The sequence below is a fragment of the Haemaphysalis longicornis genome, unplaced genomic scaffold, assembly GCF_048455015.1.
Source record: "Haemaphysalis longicornis isolate Haplotype H1 unplaced genomic scaffold, Haemaphysalis longicornis Haplotype H1 scaffold_10, whole genome shotgun sequence".
NCBI classification, from domain to species: Eukaryota; Metazoa; Arthropoda; class Arachnida; order Ixodida; family Ixodidae; genus Haemaphysalis; species Haemaphysalis longicornis.
Window position 1 is genome coordinate 97,549,041 of NW_027526204.1, and position 16,356 is coordinate 97,565,396.

At 42.8% G+C, this 16,356-nt stretch overlaps 1 long non-coding RNA gene across 1 annotated transcript; it reads right to left on the reverse strand.

Annotated features, from left to right (window-relative positions):
* Positions 1-1,833: 1,833 nt before the first annotated feature.
* On the reverse strand, positions 1,834-13,292 carry LOC144157851 (uncharacterized). The gene is made up of 4 exons (XR_013319891.1): positions 12,650-13,292; positions 8,218-8,381; positions 5,953-6,045; positions 1,834-1,963 (listed from the first exon to the last, which is right to left on the reverse strand). It is a non-coding gene; the product is annotated as an uncharacterized LOC144157851 (long non-coding RNA).
* Positions 13,293-16,356: the final 3,064 nt, after the last annotated feature.

Below are 16,356 nucleotides of genomic sequence, written 5' to 3' on the forward strand. Positions count from 1 at the left end.
GCCATCCTCGGAATTACATCTCCACTGAGGGAGAACACTCCGAGGAACGATTGATTATCCTTCGCGCTGTGGAAGCGTTTTGTAATCTTGTCGTTCGACAAGTTTTGATTTATGATCAATCTTAACGCTTCAGATTGGCTTCAGTGTGGGTGCTATATACGTTGCGCCGCTACTCCTTCCTGAGGCCATGTAATAGGAAAACTGGAGATTGTGAATTTAACTGATTGTCTATTCGCTTATCGCTTGAGTTTTTACGCCCCCTCCATCAAGGGTATACCGTAGAGTACGGCCACCCTTTGTAAGTTCTTAGTGTGGAATGCCTCCGGCTATGGAACAATTTCAAAAGGCAGGCTTTTCTGTCGTGGACGCCGGACGCACATTTTCTTGCTCATTTGGGCTTCTTCGTTATAAATTATGCCCAATAAACTGTTTGAAAGTGGGTTCAGCGCGAACCCAAACGAGTGGACGGCCCGGAGCTTGATTGACCAGCACGTAGACCACATGGGTATAAGCGAAGAAGCAAGGCATGTTTAATTTGGAAAACTTCTCCTCAATTATCCATTCTGGTGAAATCTGGAAGGCTGCAGTTTTATTTTACCGAAATGCATGCGGCTGTCCTTTTGTTGGTTACTTTGGGATGCTCCTGGAAAGTTGGGCCTGATTTATCCTGTGTCAGCGCTGAGACAAACCTTACTATGGCTTTGAAGTCATTTGAGCAGTCCACTAGACAGAATTTGCTTCGGAAAATATTTTTTTAAACTTGAGGTACCACCGCTTTCTGTAAAAGTACTTCTCCCGTTGAATATCATGTACTAAAAACAGCAACGGTAAGTCTGAATTGTTAGAAAATCGGCAATAAACTATTTATGCTTTATAATAAAACATAGCGTATTGATACTCGTTTGAGCGACCCAATGTCATAAAGCATCTTCGGATTGTCAAGACGTTTTTTTAAAGATTATCGTGCATTATAAACCCTCCTATTGAGGACGTACATGAATTAGAGACGGCGTGCAACTCCAAATTATTATAAATATTACAAGTACACGGCAATGTAATTTTTTCAGAGATCTACATTGTAATGAGAGTTACGAGCAATAGGAAAACAGTGGAGTCGCCGTAAAACATACTCTGTCCACTTTTTACCCGAAAAAGCAAGCACAATTGAAGCATTGGGCGTATAGATGGACTGCTTCACTGGAAAATGATAAATGTTATGTATAGAAATTTCCTTTTATCTCGAAAGCCCGTTCCATGTTGGACAGATTTTTGCTTAAATGTTGCATTCTCCAGTATCCAAAAATAATTTGAGTGTTTACTAAAAGCGATACCTAATTTGGTGAATCTGTCTTAGGGCCAACTTAGACCCCTTCTTACCTCCACACCCGAGCATCACTGCTACAACCCATAGCTGATAAATAAATAAATCCGCAAGTTAGGGCGCTTATGTTAAATGCCCCTGTTCCGATTTGAATTCTGTTTTTATTATATAATTTTGTAAATGGGCGTTCTTTTGACTGGGAATGCTTTCGTAGTTAAACTGTAGCATCGTCTAAACGCTAGATATCCATGCTTCGTATTACTACTCAGTAACATTAGCAGACAGCAAGCGGTGCCTGTTTTGTTGGTTCCTTGTTACTTTTTTTTACAAAAGAAACAGTTTTTATTTTTTTGTTTTCAGTTATAGAATTTTCATTAGGTTGGATAAACCCACAGGAGCCTTTTCAACCACGTTGTTGCCAATATATACATACCAGGTCATACCGCGGGCATGAAATCGATGTATCTTTTCACAATTTATTCTTTTTTGCGTATAGAATAGTGATAACATACCTTCTATCGGTTTGCTGAAAGTGGCGCTGGCATTTTTGAGAATACTGAAAAGTTTGTGTGGGATTTTGTTCATACGCTTCATTCCTTGTTTCATTGGCCTGATGGCGTGTGTAGTATTAACAATTCCTTCCTAGAAAAAGTAAACATGTTAGACCTAGACATTTGCTGAGTGGACCAGCGATGAATTTTAACAAAAACCATTTCTGGCCATGCAAAGAAAGGTATAGATTGGAACCAAGAGCATTATATACATAATCAGTTGGGGAAGGGTTACAAATCACTTCTGTTTATGGGTTCTTGATAGTAAATCAGTGAGATACTATTGGGTATAGTGAACAGCTGCATTTACAAGCAGTATGATGCCATAAAACTACTGTTGTTGGCATTATGCAGCGTGGCCCTCGAGATCGATTGCTCGATGTGTAGTTCCAAAAGAAATCTATCTCGTGCGGAAATTATTTCTAAAGAACATTTTGTATACAGCTGGAAAAGAACGTTGGATATTGTTGACGGATTGGGACATCCACACAGTTGTGTTTTGTTGAAGAAAGGGGTGTGCTCCCGAAAAATAAATAGCAGTTCTGTTTTGTTTAGGGCTCTTGATTGAAAATTGCACATCTTTGACCGCTGAAATAGCGATGAGACAAAGCGGAAATGTGCATACACAGATGGTAAATTTCGAATGAATAAGCTGACCGCGCCTGGTGTCACCTGCGAACTGCATGCGTAACAAAAAACAAGAATAGAGACCTGTCACCCTCCAATGAAGCATAGCACACTTAAATTTCTCTATAATATAGTGATGAATGAAACTGTTATTAAAACTTCAATTTTTCAAATATCTCACGAAAAGTTTTTTCGTGAGATATTCGTGAGGCACACACGTAACACACTCACACCTGCTTACTGGATCTCCAAGACCCGTGTGCAGTGGGTGTGGAGAGGGCCTATCCGTAATTCACATGCTCATTCCATGCAAGGCACTTGACGCAACACGACGCAAACATTTTTCACAACTATACAGACAACACATCCCGTTTCACCCATCGTACTTTTTAGGAGACGAGCCCATGTTTTCCATCAAGCGTGTTTTTAAGTTCCTCACTGCTGTCAAGTTTTTACATGTCATCTCTTACCATGCATCATGACATCCTTGCTCTTTAAACCAGTCATCTTCATTACCTCGTGTTTTACTTCGTTTATTTTTTACTGAAATGATTTACTTTTACATTCATGTCACTTAAATGAACCAACAATTCTTGGCGCTCTTCGCTCTTAGTCGGCCTTGCGCCACAAAAACCCAAACATCGTCATCATCAGGTGTAACTGACCGGTTAAACGGACTGGTTTATCCCATGGCTGCCAACTGGTTTTTGAGCTTCTACTTCATTCGCACCTACTTCCATTCCGCCAAAATTATTCTCGATCAGTACAGAGCTCCACAACTGCTGGAAATATATACTAGTTGTGCCTAATACAAAAAAAAAATGAGTATGGCGCGTATTCAAGATTCATTGAGACACATCTAGTAAAAAAAAGTTTTTGATGTCCAAGGTGTTTAAGGTACATGGAATTTGTGGCCTTACAATAAAGCAAAAAAAAAGGCGAAACTTTAAAAAAGAAAACGTAGTATTACTCCCGTTTGCCCTTCTGCAAACAGTACAAATACATTACTCTACAATCAATGCGAATGATGGAACGTACATACCTCACACCTGAACATTGGAAATAACGTCTGAACCTACACTCTTACCTACGTGTTGAACGTCAAACACTTCATAATTTTCACCTCTTCAATTCCTCGGACGAGGAAATTGTCAACAGGTGCGCAGGAAAAATTTTTGGTATTCCACGCAAGTGCGAGCGAATGTATCATGAAAGCTTTGAGGTATGTAGAATGTTTTTTTAGTGTATGTGCTTGGGGGGATATTGTTAAATTGAAAAAGAAGAATATGCGTCTGCAGCATGGGCAAATAAAGAATCCGACCTATTTCTATCTTTCTCTCGTTTAAATATTGATTTCAGCCTATGCCTAGTGCTAAAGCGTGAGGCAATATTGCTTATTGTAAGTATGCATTGTGCTGCATTTCTACTGAAGTTTGCACCGGGGGTGCTGATTCCTCGGTCTGCGTTACAGCATCTTTTTCGCGCAGTTTAATCAGTCGCTCCGTGTGCAGAATTATGAATAGAAATGGAATTTTCGTTTTGATTTATATATTACATGTGGTTAAAAATTATCCCTGCCAAAGAATAGTACATGAAATTTGATAACGGACATCACGTCGCCTATTGAAATTTCAAGCTAGCCTTCATATGTACATTTGACGTGCGCCGGCGCATGTGTCTTTGTGAGCTAAGAAAAAAACTCCAGAAGTCCAGAACACCGAAGACGGCACAAAAGATATATTTCGCATTTTTTGTCGCACAAGAGATATATTTCGCATTTCGCATTTCGCACAAAAGATATATTTCGCAAGAAACGGCAGAGAAATATGCTTTGACATGGGTCCTGCATCCGCTACCTTGAATCGTATGTCCGATTTGCTACCAACTCGGTTTTAGGAGAGCCTGTGTTCACCCGCCAATTTCTGATTTATTTTTGTATATGAATGCTACTGTATCCCGCCTTTAGGTGGGGTAGTAAACGCTGGGGAGAAAAGTAGGGCTTAGGGTGACTTTGTTCTAACACCCGGCGTTGACCGGATAATTTAAGTCCTCGCCGGAGCAGTAAAAAAGGCGGTAGGCTTTTGCTACCTGTGGCACCAAGACTGCTGGAACCGAGGCTTTTGGTGCCCTTTATTCGCGAATGAATAGCTGCTTGAATAAACGCAAAACGTAAAACCTCGTAGCGATGCATCTCAGAATATTTTGTCATATCGCTTTACCGAAGCAGGAGGTAAACGAAATATTGGGTTGTATGGAATTTCGATAGGGTACTTGCTGTTAGAATTATTGCAGCACCCGGCGCGGTGGCTCAGTGGCTAAGGAGTTGCGCTGCTGAGCACGAGGTCGCGGATTCGATTCCCGGCTACGGCGGCCGCTTTTCTGATGGAGGCGAAAAGAAAAACGCCCGTGTGTACGAGATTTTGGCGCACGTTAAAGATCCCCAGGTGGTCCAAGTTAATCCGGAGCCCTCCACTACGGCGTGCCTCATCGCCTGCGTTGCGTCGGTGCGTTAAACCTAACAATCAGTAAACCAATTTATCTAGCTGGAACGTACCTCCACAACGCCGATAACGTGCCTGATTGCCAGGATTTATTCGCAGTGTGATAGAGCCATTGAAAAGCAATTTTGGGGCTGGACATCAACCATTTTGCAGCCTCCAAGGCTATCCGCGGGCAACGCGGAGGGGAGATGAGTTCGTTCTCGGCAATTAGGGCTGCGCCATTTCCACAATAGGGGGGCGAAAATCCCTGTACTAAAGCTGGCCTCCTGGTCACCATTATGACTGTAACAAAATCGAACAGCATTGAAGCACTGAAAGGGCATAAAATTTTACAATTTAGTATACAGTCATTAGACAGTATTTCATTCGCATCTATTAAGCTTTGGAGATTTAGTACACCTATTTGTCCCCAGAACAAAAGAAACTGGTAATTGTTTTATTTTGCGGAAATTTCCTTAAACAGATGTGTTTTAGGCCCATGTACACAATAGGTCAGTTGCACCCTTACTTGATTTCTTGCCTTAGCATAAAGCCAAATCTTCTTGAACATGTTTCTCAGGGCATTACGTGGCATGCTTGTTGGTATGCAAATAGGTGAAGCTATTCTGTTAAACTACAAAAAACGTAAGAGATAGTGGACACGCAGCGTGCAAACAGCTGAATTTTGTTCATTTTCTCCCACACCCATGAACTTTTGCGCAATGATATCAAATCCTACAGCGATGCTTATACCAACAAAACTCCACAAGTTTTGAAACACTAGAATTTTTTACCACATTTTTCGTGTTGACATTTCGAAAACAAGAATAGTAGCAAGAAAAACAATAAATTGGTTCAAAGTTGGGCAATCATCTTAGAATACAGGATTAGTGGCTGGAGACTGATTAAACGTGTTACTTTTGGGGTCGCATAACCATTTGTATTACAGTTGAATGATAGGGAGCAGGCTTACCACATACATGCTTCCTCCGAGGAAATTAACTGTGTAAGTAGCTATGTTTTGGCGACATTCATACATGTTTTTTTGCAGAATTGCTGAATCTAGCTGTTGTAGAAAAATGCAAAGAAAAGAAATGCACAGTTTTATTATCATCGTCAAGGTATGGAGAAAACAGAATGCTAAGGACGAATGAAATACGAATGAAAGAACATAGAATACTTACAAATAGGGCATGCGCACTGGTTCTCAATCACACTCACTAAAACCAGTATATATATATATATATATATATATATATATATATATATATATATATATATATATATATATATATATATATATATATATATATATTTATATATATAGTATAACTAAACAGTCGGATACACAGCAAGAACAATAACAAAGAACGTTTACTTACGTAGCGACAACGGGACTTGCCTTCATCAGAGTACAGTTACATGACTAACTGTACTGTGATGAAGACAAGTCCCGTTGCCGCTACGTAAGTCAACGGCCTTTGTTATTGTTCTTGCTGTGTATCCGACTGTTTACTTATACTATTTCTGCGCGCTTCATGAGAACGATAAAACTCACAAAGCGCGCAGAAATAGTATAAGTAATAAGTCGTATATATATATATATATATATATATATATATATATATATATATATATATATATATATATATATATATATATATATATATATATATATATATATATATATATATATATATATATATATATATATATAAATATATATATTTATATATATATATATATATAAATATATATATTTATATATATATATATATATATATATATATATAGAGCAACAAAACTAGGAAGATAATAGAGGAAACAAAAAAAAAACTTCGAAAAAGGTAGTGATCACGATTATAGGCAACGTTTCAGCAAAGAGACTTGCATTCGTCGGGGCAAACCCTCACCTGGTTGGCACGCCCCATGAGAGAAGAGAGAAGGAAATGGATTGTAGGAACCGGATTGGTTTGGGAGTATGAAAGGGGAGATATTGAGGAGAAAGGAAGGTTGTATAGTTTAAGCCGCGAAGTCGGTAAGCGGGAAGTCAGGTTTGGTGGATATTCCGTGAAATAATTGAAGGGAAAGAGTGAGGGGGTGCTGCGTAGGCTGGTACAAAGGAAGATATTTCGTGTCCAAGTTCACAGCGTCGCATTTGCGAAGGGAAGGAAGTGGTTATGTGATCATTTTATTAACGGGGACACGGACGTTGTTGATGCGTTCTCTTATTTTGTGTCGCGTGGACTCTACAGCAGCACCACTGTTTTCCTAAAACAAAATAAGTTGCACAGGGAGACTATCTACCGACGTTGAGGAAATGCGGTTACAAGAAACAGCCACTTATAAATAAACAGGGAAAAATACAGGGCTTGAATAAAAAACTGGTTTGCGGATGAATCTTTCGTTTGCAGGGTGCTGGTAAGCAGAACACCAGTTCGGAACGATCTTTCTAACGTTACTAGATTGAAGAATAGCGATCGTTTACGTAGTTTACCTTCTGGGTGGGTGGTTGTAATGCGCACCAAGGCGTTGGAGATCGTTCATGCCATGGCGACGAAGTTACTCCATGCGAAACTTGAGGTCGCTAAAGTTGGCCGACTACTATGGTTGCTGGGTGTCAGATAACCCTGTTTTGTTAGTCCTGACCAATAAATTGGTAGGATGAGGTTCTACCTCGCAAATGTAAAATTGCCAGGAAGTGTCTCACCACGTTGCTTTCTGTATAGCAGTATGAGAAGGATGCAGATATTTAGATGATTTTTTGGAAACGCATAGAACGAGAAAAGAAAAAAAAACAGCAACTGTTCATTAATATTTTATATATTCCTACCTAAAGGCAGTAACAAAAAGTAAGAGATTCAATGGTAATTAATGAAGAAACATTGTTTTGGCAAACTAAATTATTACTGTTTCCATAGAAAAGGCGGTAATAAATGCCTCAAGACCTTATCCTGCATTTTATAGCTACCATATTGATTTACAGCGAGCCTCCTACAACTGTGCAGGTATTGGTGCTAGTAGAGAAACTTAGATGCAAAGAATGATTTTTGTGAAAGCAAGTGTGCGAAGGAGAAATGCAGAATTTCTAATTGCTGCATTGGTGCTTTGGTACTTTGAAATGTTCAGTTGGTGCTCTGAAAGGTCTAATATACTAAAACTGCAAAACCGAATACAAAGGGAGCCGACGCAGTCATTCAATTTTTGTTCAGTCTGCCAAGACATACCGTGTACTTACCAGTAAATCCATAACAGTTCCGTTTATTTCCATACGCTCGATATAAGTGTTTCCAAATAGGGAAACCTTCTCCATTTCTAAAGAGTGGGTCGGCGTTAATACGAGCTTCGGTTTCGTGTTGCCCCCACTCCTTCTGTTAACAATTACAGGATATACAATAGTACCTAGATGTCGCGAAAAAAAGATAAATGCCTCACTTGAGCCAGAGATTGAACACCACAATGACATTTACAATATATATTGTCACGTAAGTGAAAGATAGCTCGAATAATTAGATAACTCCAGCCCTCTTGACTAAGCTGAAGAAGAAGAACGGAGCCGTTTGAAGAAGAGAAGAAACTGAGACCTCTCCACGTATTAGCGATCAGAGCTCCAGCTTTTCCTCCGTCTGCAGGGAAAACACTCGTCTGCAAATAAACCATTCCCGGACGTAAGCAATTTTTGGAGATGCGGGGTACGCAATGCCGGAACCAGAAGGCTTTTGCTGATTTCCTTTCTCGCCTACCGCTGGAAACAACCCCCCAGTCATGCTGCCCATTTTGACTACTATCTTGCTTCGCAGTAAACACCATTCCTTGACCTTGCAACGTTCAAGATAAAACATCAACGAGAAAAAACGCACCGAGCAAAATGTCTACAGCCCCTATTTGAGTGTGCCCGTGATAAGAGGCGGTATAGCCGTTTTCGCGTGCGTGATGTCCTATTGTACAAGAACTACTACTCTGGTGTTGGTTGCAGCCATCTGATCGTTGTACCGCAAAAGCCTTCAAAGCAGCCTTCACAATTACAAAAGTGGCGACTTTACAACCACATGTTATTAGCACTGACTCCATACCACACTAAACAGCGTTTTTATGGCCCAAACATGCATAAAACAGCATAACATTATGTTGCGAATTTCACGCAATTTTAGATGCAAAAGTTTGCCTGAGCCCCTTCGACAGGAAGGCTTCAGCCGCTGCATCCGCCAGTTTCTCTGTGCAAAAAGGTCGGCATCGATTTACTAGGCTCATTACCACGGTCATCAAAAGGTAAACGGTGGGTTACTGTGTGCGTGGACAACCCCTCGCGCTACTTCGGGACCGCCACACTACCATCTCCTGGATGCTCTCCACGGATTCTCTCGTGTTATCCTAAGTGTCTGTGCCCGTGAATTCAGCGCCGACGTCTTGGAAGACGTCCCCTGACTCTGTGAAGTGCATTTTTGTCATTCTAGCCCATACCATCCTCAAAAGAACGGTCTCAATGAGCGAATGAACCAAACTTTGTAAAATATGCTCGCCATCTACGTCGCCTCCGACAACAAAAATTGAAAAGAATCTTTTGCCGTTGCCTGCGTACGCCTGTGACACTGCAAAGCCCGAAACTACCGGGTGCAGCCCTGCCTTCCTTTTTTAAGCTGGTCAACCTTATATCTGCCTCGACACCATCTTTCTTTTGATCAACACAACGAGCCTTCAGAAGCTAAGACACCTTGTCTTGCAGAAGACGCACGTTGAATTTACACGCCTACGCACATTAGCTTCTCAAGAATGCTCCAAAAACCGGCATTACTGCCATCACCGTGATATCTATGACGCCACTGATGACTTCGTATGGCTCGCGATATATAAACCTGGACTGCGTGAACAACTTATCCCCCCATTACGTCGGTCCTTTATTGCCCTTAAGCGCGTGAGTACACTTCCTTACGTGGTGTAACGTGCAACCGCAAGTGGAATACCATGAAATACAACACAGGTAGGGGACGTGTTCTGCCAGAGCACCCGGCACAAAGTCTCTTCGCCTGGCGACGAACCGTCGGCTGGGCTGAATCACGCCTCGGTCAAACGGCTCGCGGAAGAGGAGCCCCAACACGACAGAAAACGGAGCCGCGGAGTCGCCCCGTCACATCTGCTCGGTCGACATAACCATGCGCCTCCATTCATCGGATTCAAATTGCGGCCAGTGGTGGGTCCTTATTGGAGGAACTTGAACTGTTTGCGCTGCAATAAACCTCTGGGAATATAAAACAGCTCTGAAGCAGAAGCGAGTGCGGCATTCATCGGAGGCACCGACTTAAGACGTACTGCCGCCTTTGTGCGAGCCATGTAGCGCTTTTGTTACCCTTGTACATACTATATAAATGCTACTTTAACTCACAGTCGGCTCGACAACGTCGCTGCTCATCTCGGCGCTGCGTTGGTAGAGGTCTGAGCAAGGCAACTTTGCAACAGTGGTAAGAGCGGTGGTATGCCGTATCCAAACAGTGCTGACTGCGGTGGCATAGACGCGTCACTGCAGTTGACAGCGCTGGGACGGCTGGGATGGCTAAGTCCTAACACACGCCTGAAACGCTACAACTCTCGTACTGCACCATGACTTTCACGGAGGGCTTCGTCTGACACAGGGGAAGTGTCACGTAAGTGAAATATAGCTTGGGTAATTCGATAACTTCAGCCCTCTTGACTATGGTGAAGATGAAGGAGAACGGAGCCGTTCGAGTAAGAGGAGAAAGGAACTGAGACTTCTCCGCGTTTTGTTATTTGGCGCTGCAGCTCTCCCTCCGTCTTCAGAGCCAATGCTGTTCTGCAATAAACATTTCTTGGACGTAACAATAAAACCCCCACAATAACAAATCTTTTGGTGTTTTATCCATACGATGCAAGATGTTGGTGTTAGGTTTTTTAACCTCTTTTTTTGAGGGGACATTTTATGTATACGCGCGCGTTCGTGTGTGCTTGCGTATCTTTGCGTGACGCAGTGGAATGCACCTAATACAAGTCAGTAGTCCAGCAACAAGCCAGCTGTTTTTGTGTGGAGGGGAGTAAGTAATTGCCCATTGCAATAAATTCTGCGCGTTATATCTACCCCTGTCGCCTCTGCATCCTTTGTCTCCGTGAACAATGAAACCGGCGCGGACAACGGGCATACGGTGTGTGTGTGCTTGGAACGGGTGGCTGTGGGATGGGGAATAATCAGTGTGAACTGCACAAACTGAAGTGAAAGCTTAACGAAATGGGATTATTTTAAATTCCAAAAAAACAAATACGACATAAGTCGAACCACGGGTACTTCGGAAGTGATAGCGAAAGCTTTAAGATTGCCATTTTAGGTGCGGAGTACCTTAGGACCGGACAATGTACGTCCGCGTCAGTGCGCATAGCATTTACAATCGCAAAAAATCATACAGGCACCGGTAGGAAACGAGCCTGTGTCTGGTAGACCAGACAGAGTTAGTGGCAGTCGTCTTACCCATTGGGCCACGACCGTGAGTCACTACCCGATATTTAAACGGCTTACTCTCTCGCCTGCAACGGTGCGGAGTACCTTAGGACCACCCAATGTCCGTCGCATTCATCTGTGCGCACACCACCATCAAGCGAAAATCAAGCAAAACGCGATTTGAGCCCTGAGTTGCAGTTTCATGAGGGAATAATCAAGGTGCAACTCAAGGCTCAAATCGAATGACTGCCGGGTCGCAAATCGGATGTCACTCGGAGCGCAACTTGGACGTCAGTTCGAGTCCCCGTACTCCGCACCCTCGCCATCATCCACGGACTGGAGATGCTGCCATTTTTTGTAAGAGGTGCATGTAGTTTATTTTGTCACCACGCTTAGTGTCATCTTGCATGAGGATGTTTGCTTTGCGCATCGAAGCGATATCCACATTATGGAGATTAGAATAGTGAAGGCATTACAAAATTTACCCCAAACGGCAGTAATTTGTATTGGCGTCTTGTACCAACCCAACGACATGTCACGCCTTTGCCGCTGTATTAAATAGGCAGCTGTGAAGACTGGGAATCATGCCGACAATTTTGTTGACATTAGGACAGTTCCTGAGCCACTACATTAGCGCCACAGGCATCGTTATGCAGAAGAGGCTAATGTCTTAGAATCTAAGTATTCTAGTTCAATGTCAGTGCCGTGATTGTAACGCTTGGCACTTGCAAATTAGGCATGCGTTTGTCAGGGGTCAACTTGCTTTTACTTGCACAGACAGGCGGTCCAAATATTTCCAATCTTGGCACTGCTGTGACAGCAACAATATTTTAGAGATGACGCAGCTCAGAGCACAATATAACTCTGCAGATCGGATAATTTACTCTGAAATTTGAGTTGTATATAGGTCAATGTGAGGTTTCCTAGAAATGTTTGGGCTATATTGGTACGGCGGGGCTGCAGATGCCTACAAAAGAAGGGGAAAATAAATACGATATGCCTAACTTTTGCGTGATCGGATTATGTCATAGCAACGGTGAACAAGCTAAATGCAGTGCTAAATTACATTTACTTGAATTCCACTGTTTCCGTCCCTCGAGGTCACAGAAAGAATGCTATAAGGTGCTTTAAGGAAGCCTTGAACACAAATGGAGGGCTCAACCTATTTTGGGTAACCTGTGCGTAACTGTTTAAGAAGTATATTGGTCGAAACATTGTAGCTACTCACCTTGCACGATGGTCGTCAAACAAGCTAGGTAAGAAAGCAACGTTGGGGTACAAAATTTCATTTCTATGTAAAGAGATAAACCCCAACAAAAGGGTTTTATGGGCTTTGTAAATCCTCACTAGACGACAAAAACAAAATATTTGTTCAATAGATGGCTCTGTTTAACGCAGTAATACGGGTTTTGGTTATTAGCTCATTAAGACAATTTGAAATCTGCTATACACGAAGAAACGAGAGCAATACGCTGCACACTGACACGAAGTCTGTCTTGTTTGTCTCAATTCAGGCTACACCCATTCTGCCCGCGTATCCGCTTAGGGCACGAGAAAAAGTTCGCACAAGTGTTTCCGAACAAAAATGTATAATGAATAAAATATAATTATGTGATTCTGATGCTCTGCATTTTGCACTATTAGAAATGGCCTTTTTCGTATGTTTGTCAGTGCAGTAATATTTCTAAGCTTTCCAACTGCCCTTCTATGCGCCCTGTAAAAAATGTAACGAATGCTCTAGATATTCTAATGCCACGTGTGGGGTCAACGGCATAAAGATGGATGGAAGGGGCATAAAAGTTGGTACACCAAAAACCTTGCGCTTCTAAGAAAAAAAAAAACTCTCCGGCTGTAGGATAGCTTTTAAGCTGAGCTCCTGGCCGCATGTGATTGGCTTAAGCACTTCGGTGTTTCAAGAAAGAGCAGCGTGCAGATATTCAGTGCACAAGAGAAACCTCTACTGTAATGAGTGCAACACTACCAAAGGGTGCCGCCGAACGCAAGAAGGGAAGGGGTAGATAGGCCAGGTTTCCGACCCTCGGTAATAATAAATACCGAAAATAAATTATACGCTTTACTAGGATACTAGTTTTTCTGTATTATGGTTATTCATATCTTTCAACCCCCTTTATTGTACTATGTGGTTACATGGTTTCTTTTCTTTTGAGTCCCCCCAGCCTATTTACGTTTGTCATTAGGAAATCCTGCGTGCACAATTGTAATGGTTATGTGCCATTTTTTTGATAGGGTTACGTTAAAAGGGAAGGCTTTACAGCTTTGGGAATATTTTAACTCTGGCTAGGATATTGTGAACAGGGAAAAGTCCTTACAGTCAACCCGTTTTTTATTGTACTCCAACAACGGTAACAATTTTCGCATTACCATATGAGTAATTTGAGCTCGTTTTGTTACTAATAAATCGATAAAAACGGTACAAAAAGGTGTCAATCGAAGGTCGATACGATTGAGGTTGGACGGAGGTCGACATTCACGTTCTTGCTTCCAATCGGAGCTGTTGTTCCTCTCTGTGAACACGCAAACCCAGCACTTCGCTTAGAATTGTATATCAGCGTCCTAAAGGTTCCCATTTACCCTTGAATTCTACAATTCCGTGCGGACCCAACTTGCTTTTGCGTCTCCCGACGATCCCTTATGTTAATGCAGTGATTTGTAATCGCTGTCAGTTTGTAGCTAGGCAGGTAAAAACAAAATCCTCTGTCCACCTTATTTGGGTATTTTTCTATTGGACTTCAAAATCGCACCGTAAGAAGGTTCGTACCTCTAACCACGCCCTGTCCATGAAGCCCGACAAAGACGTCAGGCTTCATGGGATTGGAGGCATGTTACCCTGACGCCTGCGAATAATATCTGTTGGCTTCAGTTTAGAGGGTGCTCTCACGAGCTTTATTGGCCTGGTTGCAATTGAGTGATGTTGAAGGCGCGTCGCCACCCCTCAATCTGGCTGTTTACCGCGCACCACCTAAACAGAATAGACCGTGTGGTAAAGAGCCCCTGCTGTTTGGACGATGCCTGCCCTTGCGCTGCTGGGGCAGAAAGGCCTTGTCCTGTAATCTCAGTATTTTTCATCATCTGAACTTCACCCTGTTTTTATGCATTGAGAAAAAACACAACAGACTATGCAAACGCATTTCTTTATGAATAATATAGCTTTGACTGTTAAACCGCATTTTTGCCATTGAAGCTTGGCTGCTCCAATTGTGTCTTTAGAGTTTCGTACATGTGCCCCGGGCAACTTTTGACTTTCCGCTGCACCGCCGTGCGGTGCAGCGGTGGCGCAGAGGTAGAGAGTAGAGGTATAGTATCCGACTCACGTGTAGAAATACCGGGGTTCGAATCCCGGTGCCGCACAATTCCCACAAAAAAACGCGCAATTATAATTATGGAATTCCAGTTGGGGATTGGGGTGTGGCCTGACCCCGGCGACCATTGCCGGTAACGCACTCCCTGACCAGAGCAGGATTGGCCACCCTGGTGTAGTAACGGCCACAACCTCCCATGAATACGCCAATTAACCCACGGCCAGTGGCTGCGAAGCAACTGATCACGGCGGCGTCAGACGTGTGACACAGCAGAGGGTGCTAAGAATACCAGAACCCGGACAGGCCGCCATTGCAATCTGAACCTGGCAACGTTTAACAAGAGAACCTTATCTAGTGAAACACGTCTAGAGGTGTTGTTGGAGGAATTGAAGGGCATCAAATAGGATGTCATAGGGCTTAGTGTGGTTAGGAGAAGAGATGAAGCCATTACGGTGCTGAAAAATGGACACGTTCTATGTAACCGTGGTCTAGAGGACAGAAGAGAACTGGGCGTAGGATTTCTAGTCAATAAAAGCATAGCTGGCAACATAGACGAACATCATAGCATTAACGAAAGGGCAGCAGATCTTGTAATTAGGCTGAATAAGAGGTACAAGCTCAAGGTGGTAAAGGCTATGCCTCCACATCCAGCCATGACGACCAGGTAGTGGAACGCTTCTATGAAGGTGAGGAATCGGCAAAGGCTAAAGTAAAAACACAGTATACCATTGCTATGGGAGGTTTCAATGCTAAAGTAGGCAGGAATCAAGCTGGAGACAAGGCAATTGGGAACTATGGTCTGGGGTGTAGAAATAGCAGGGGGGACCTACTAGTTGAGTTTGCAGAACGGAATAAACTACGCATAATGAATGCCTTCTTCTGTAAACGGGAGAGCTGTAAGTGGACGTGGAGGAGCCCGAATGGGGACCATAAAAATGAAATAGACTTCATATTATGCGATAACACTGGCGTCGTGAAGGATGTGGAAGTGCTCGGAAGGGTAAGGTGTAGTGACTATCCTATGGTAAGATCTCGAATTAAGGAAGATTTGAGGAGGGACCGTAACAAGCTAGTACGAAAGAAGCCGAATAATGAGCTAACAGTGCGGCGTAAAGTAGAAGAATTCCGGATCGCGCTGCAGAAACGGTACTCAGCTCTTACCGACGAAGCCGAGCTTACGACACAGGAAGCCAGCGACAACCTTACAAGCATTATCACGGAGTGTGCAGTAGAAGTTGGGGGCACGATGGCTAGACAGGATACTGGTAAGCTTTCCCAGTAGGCGAAAGATCCAATTAGGAAACGGCAAACCATGACAATCTCTACCGTAGCTGATAGAATAGAACTAGCGGAGCTTTCGAAGGTAATCAATAAGCGTAAGACAGCTGACATACGGAAGCATAATATGGAGAGGATCGAATACGGTGTAAAGAACGGAGGCAGCCAGAAAGCAGTGAAGAGGCGTCTTGGCGTGGGGAAAATCAGATGTATGCACTTAAAGATATGCAAGGCAATGTCATTATAAATATGGATAACATAGTCACAGTGGCCGAGGAGTTCTATAGGAATCTTTACAGTAGCCGGGACATCCAGGATAATGCCGCACGAGAAAGTA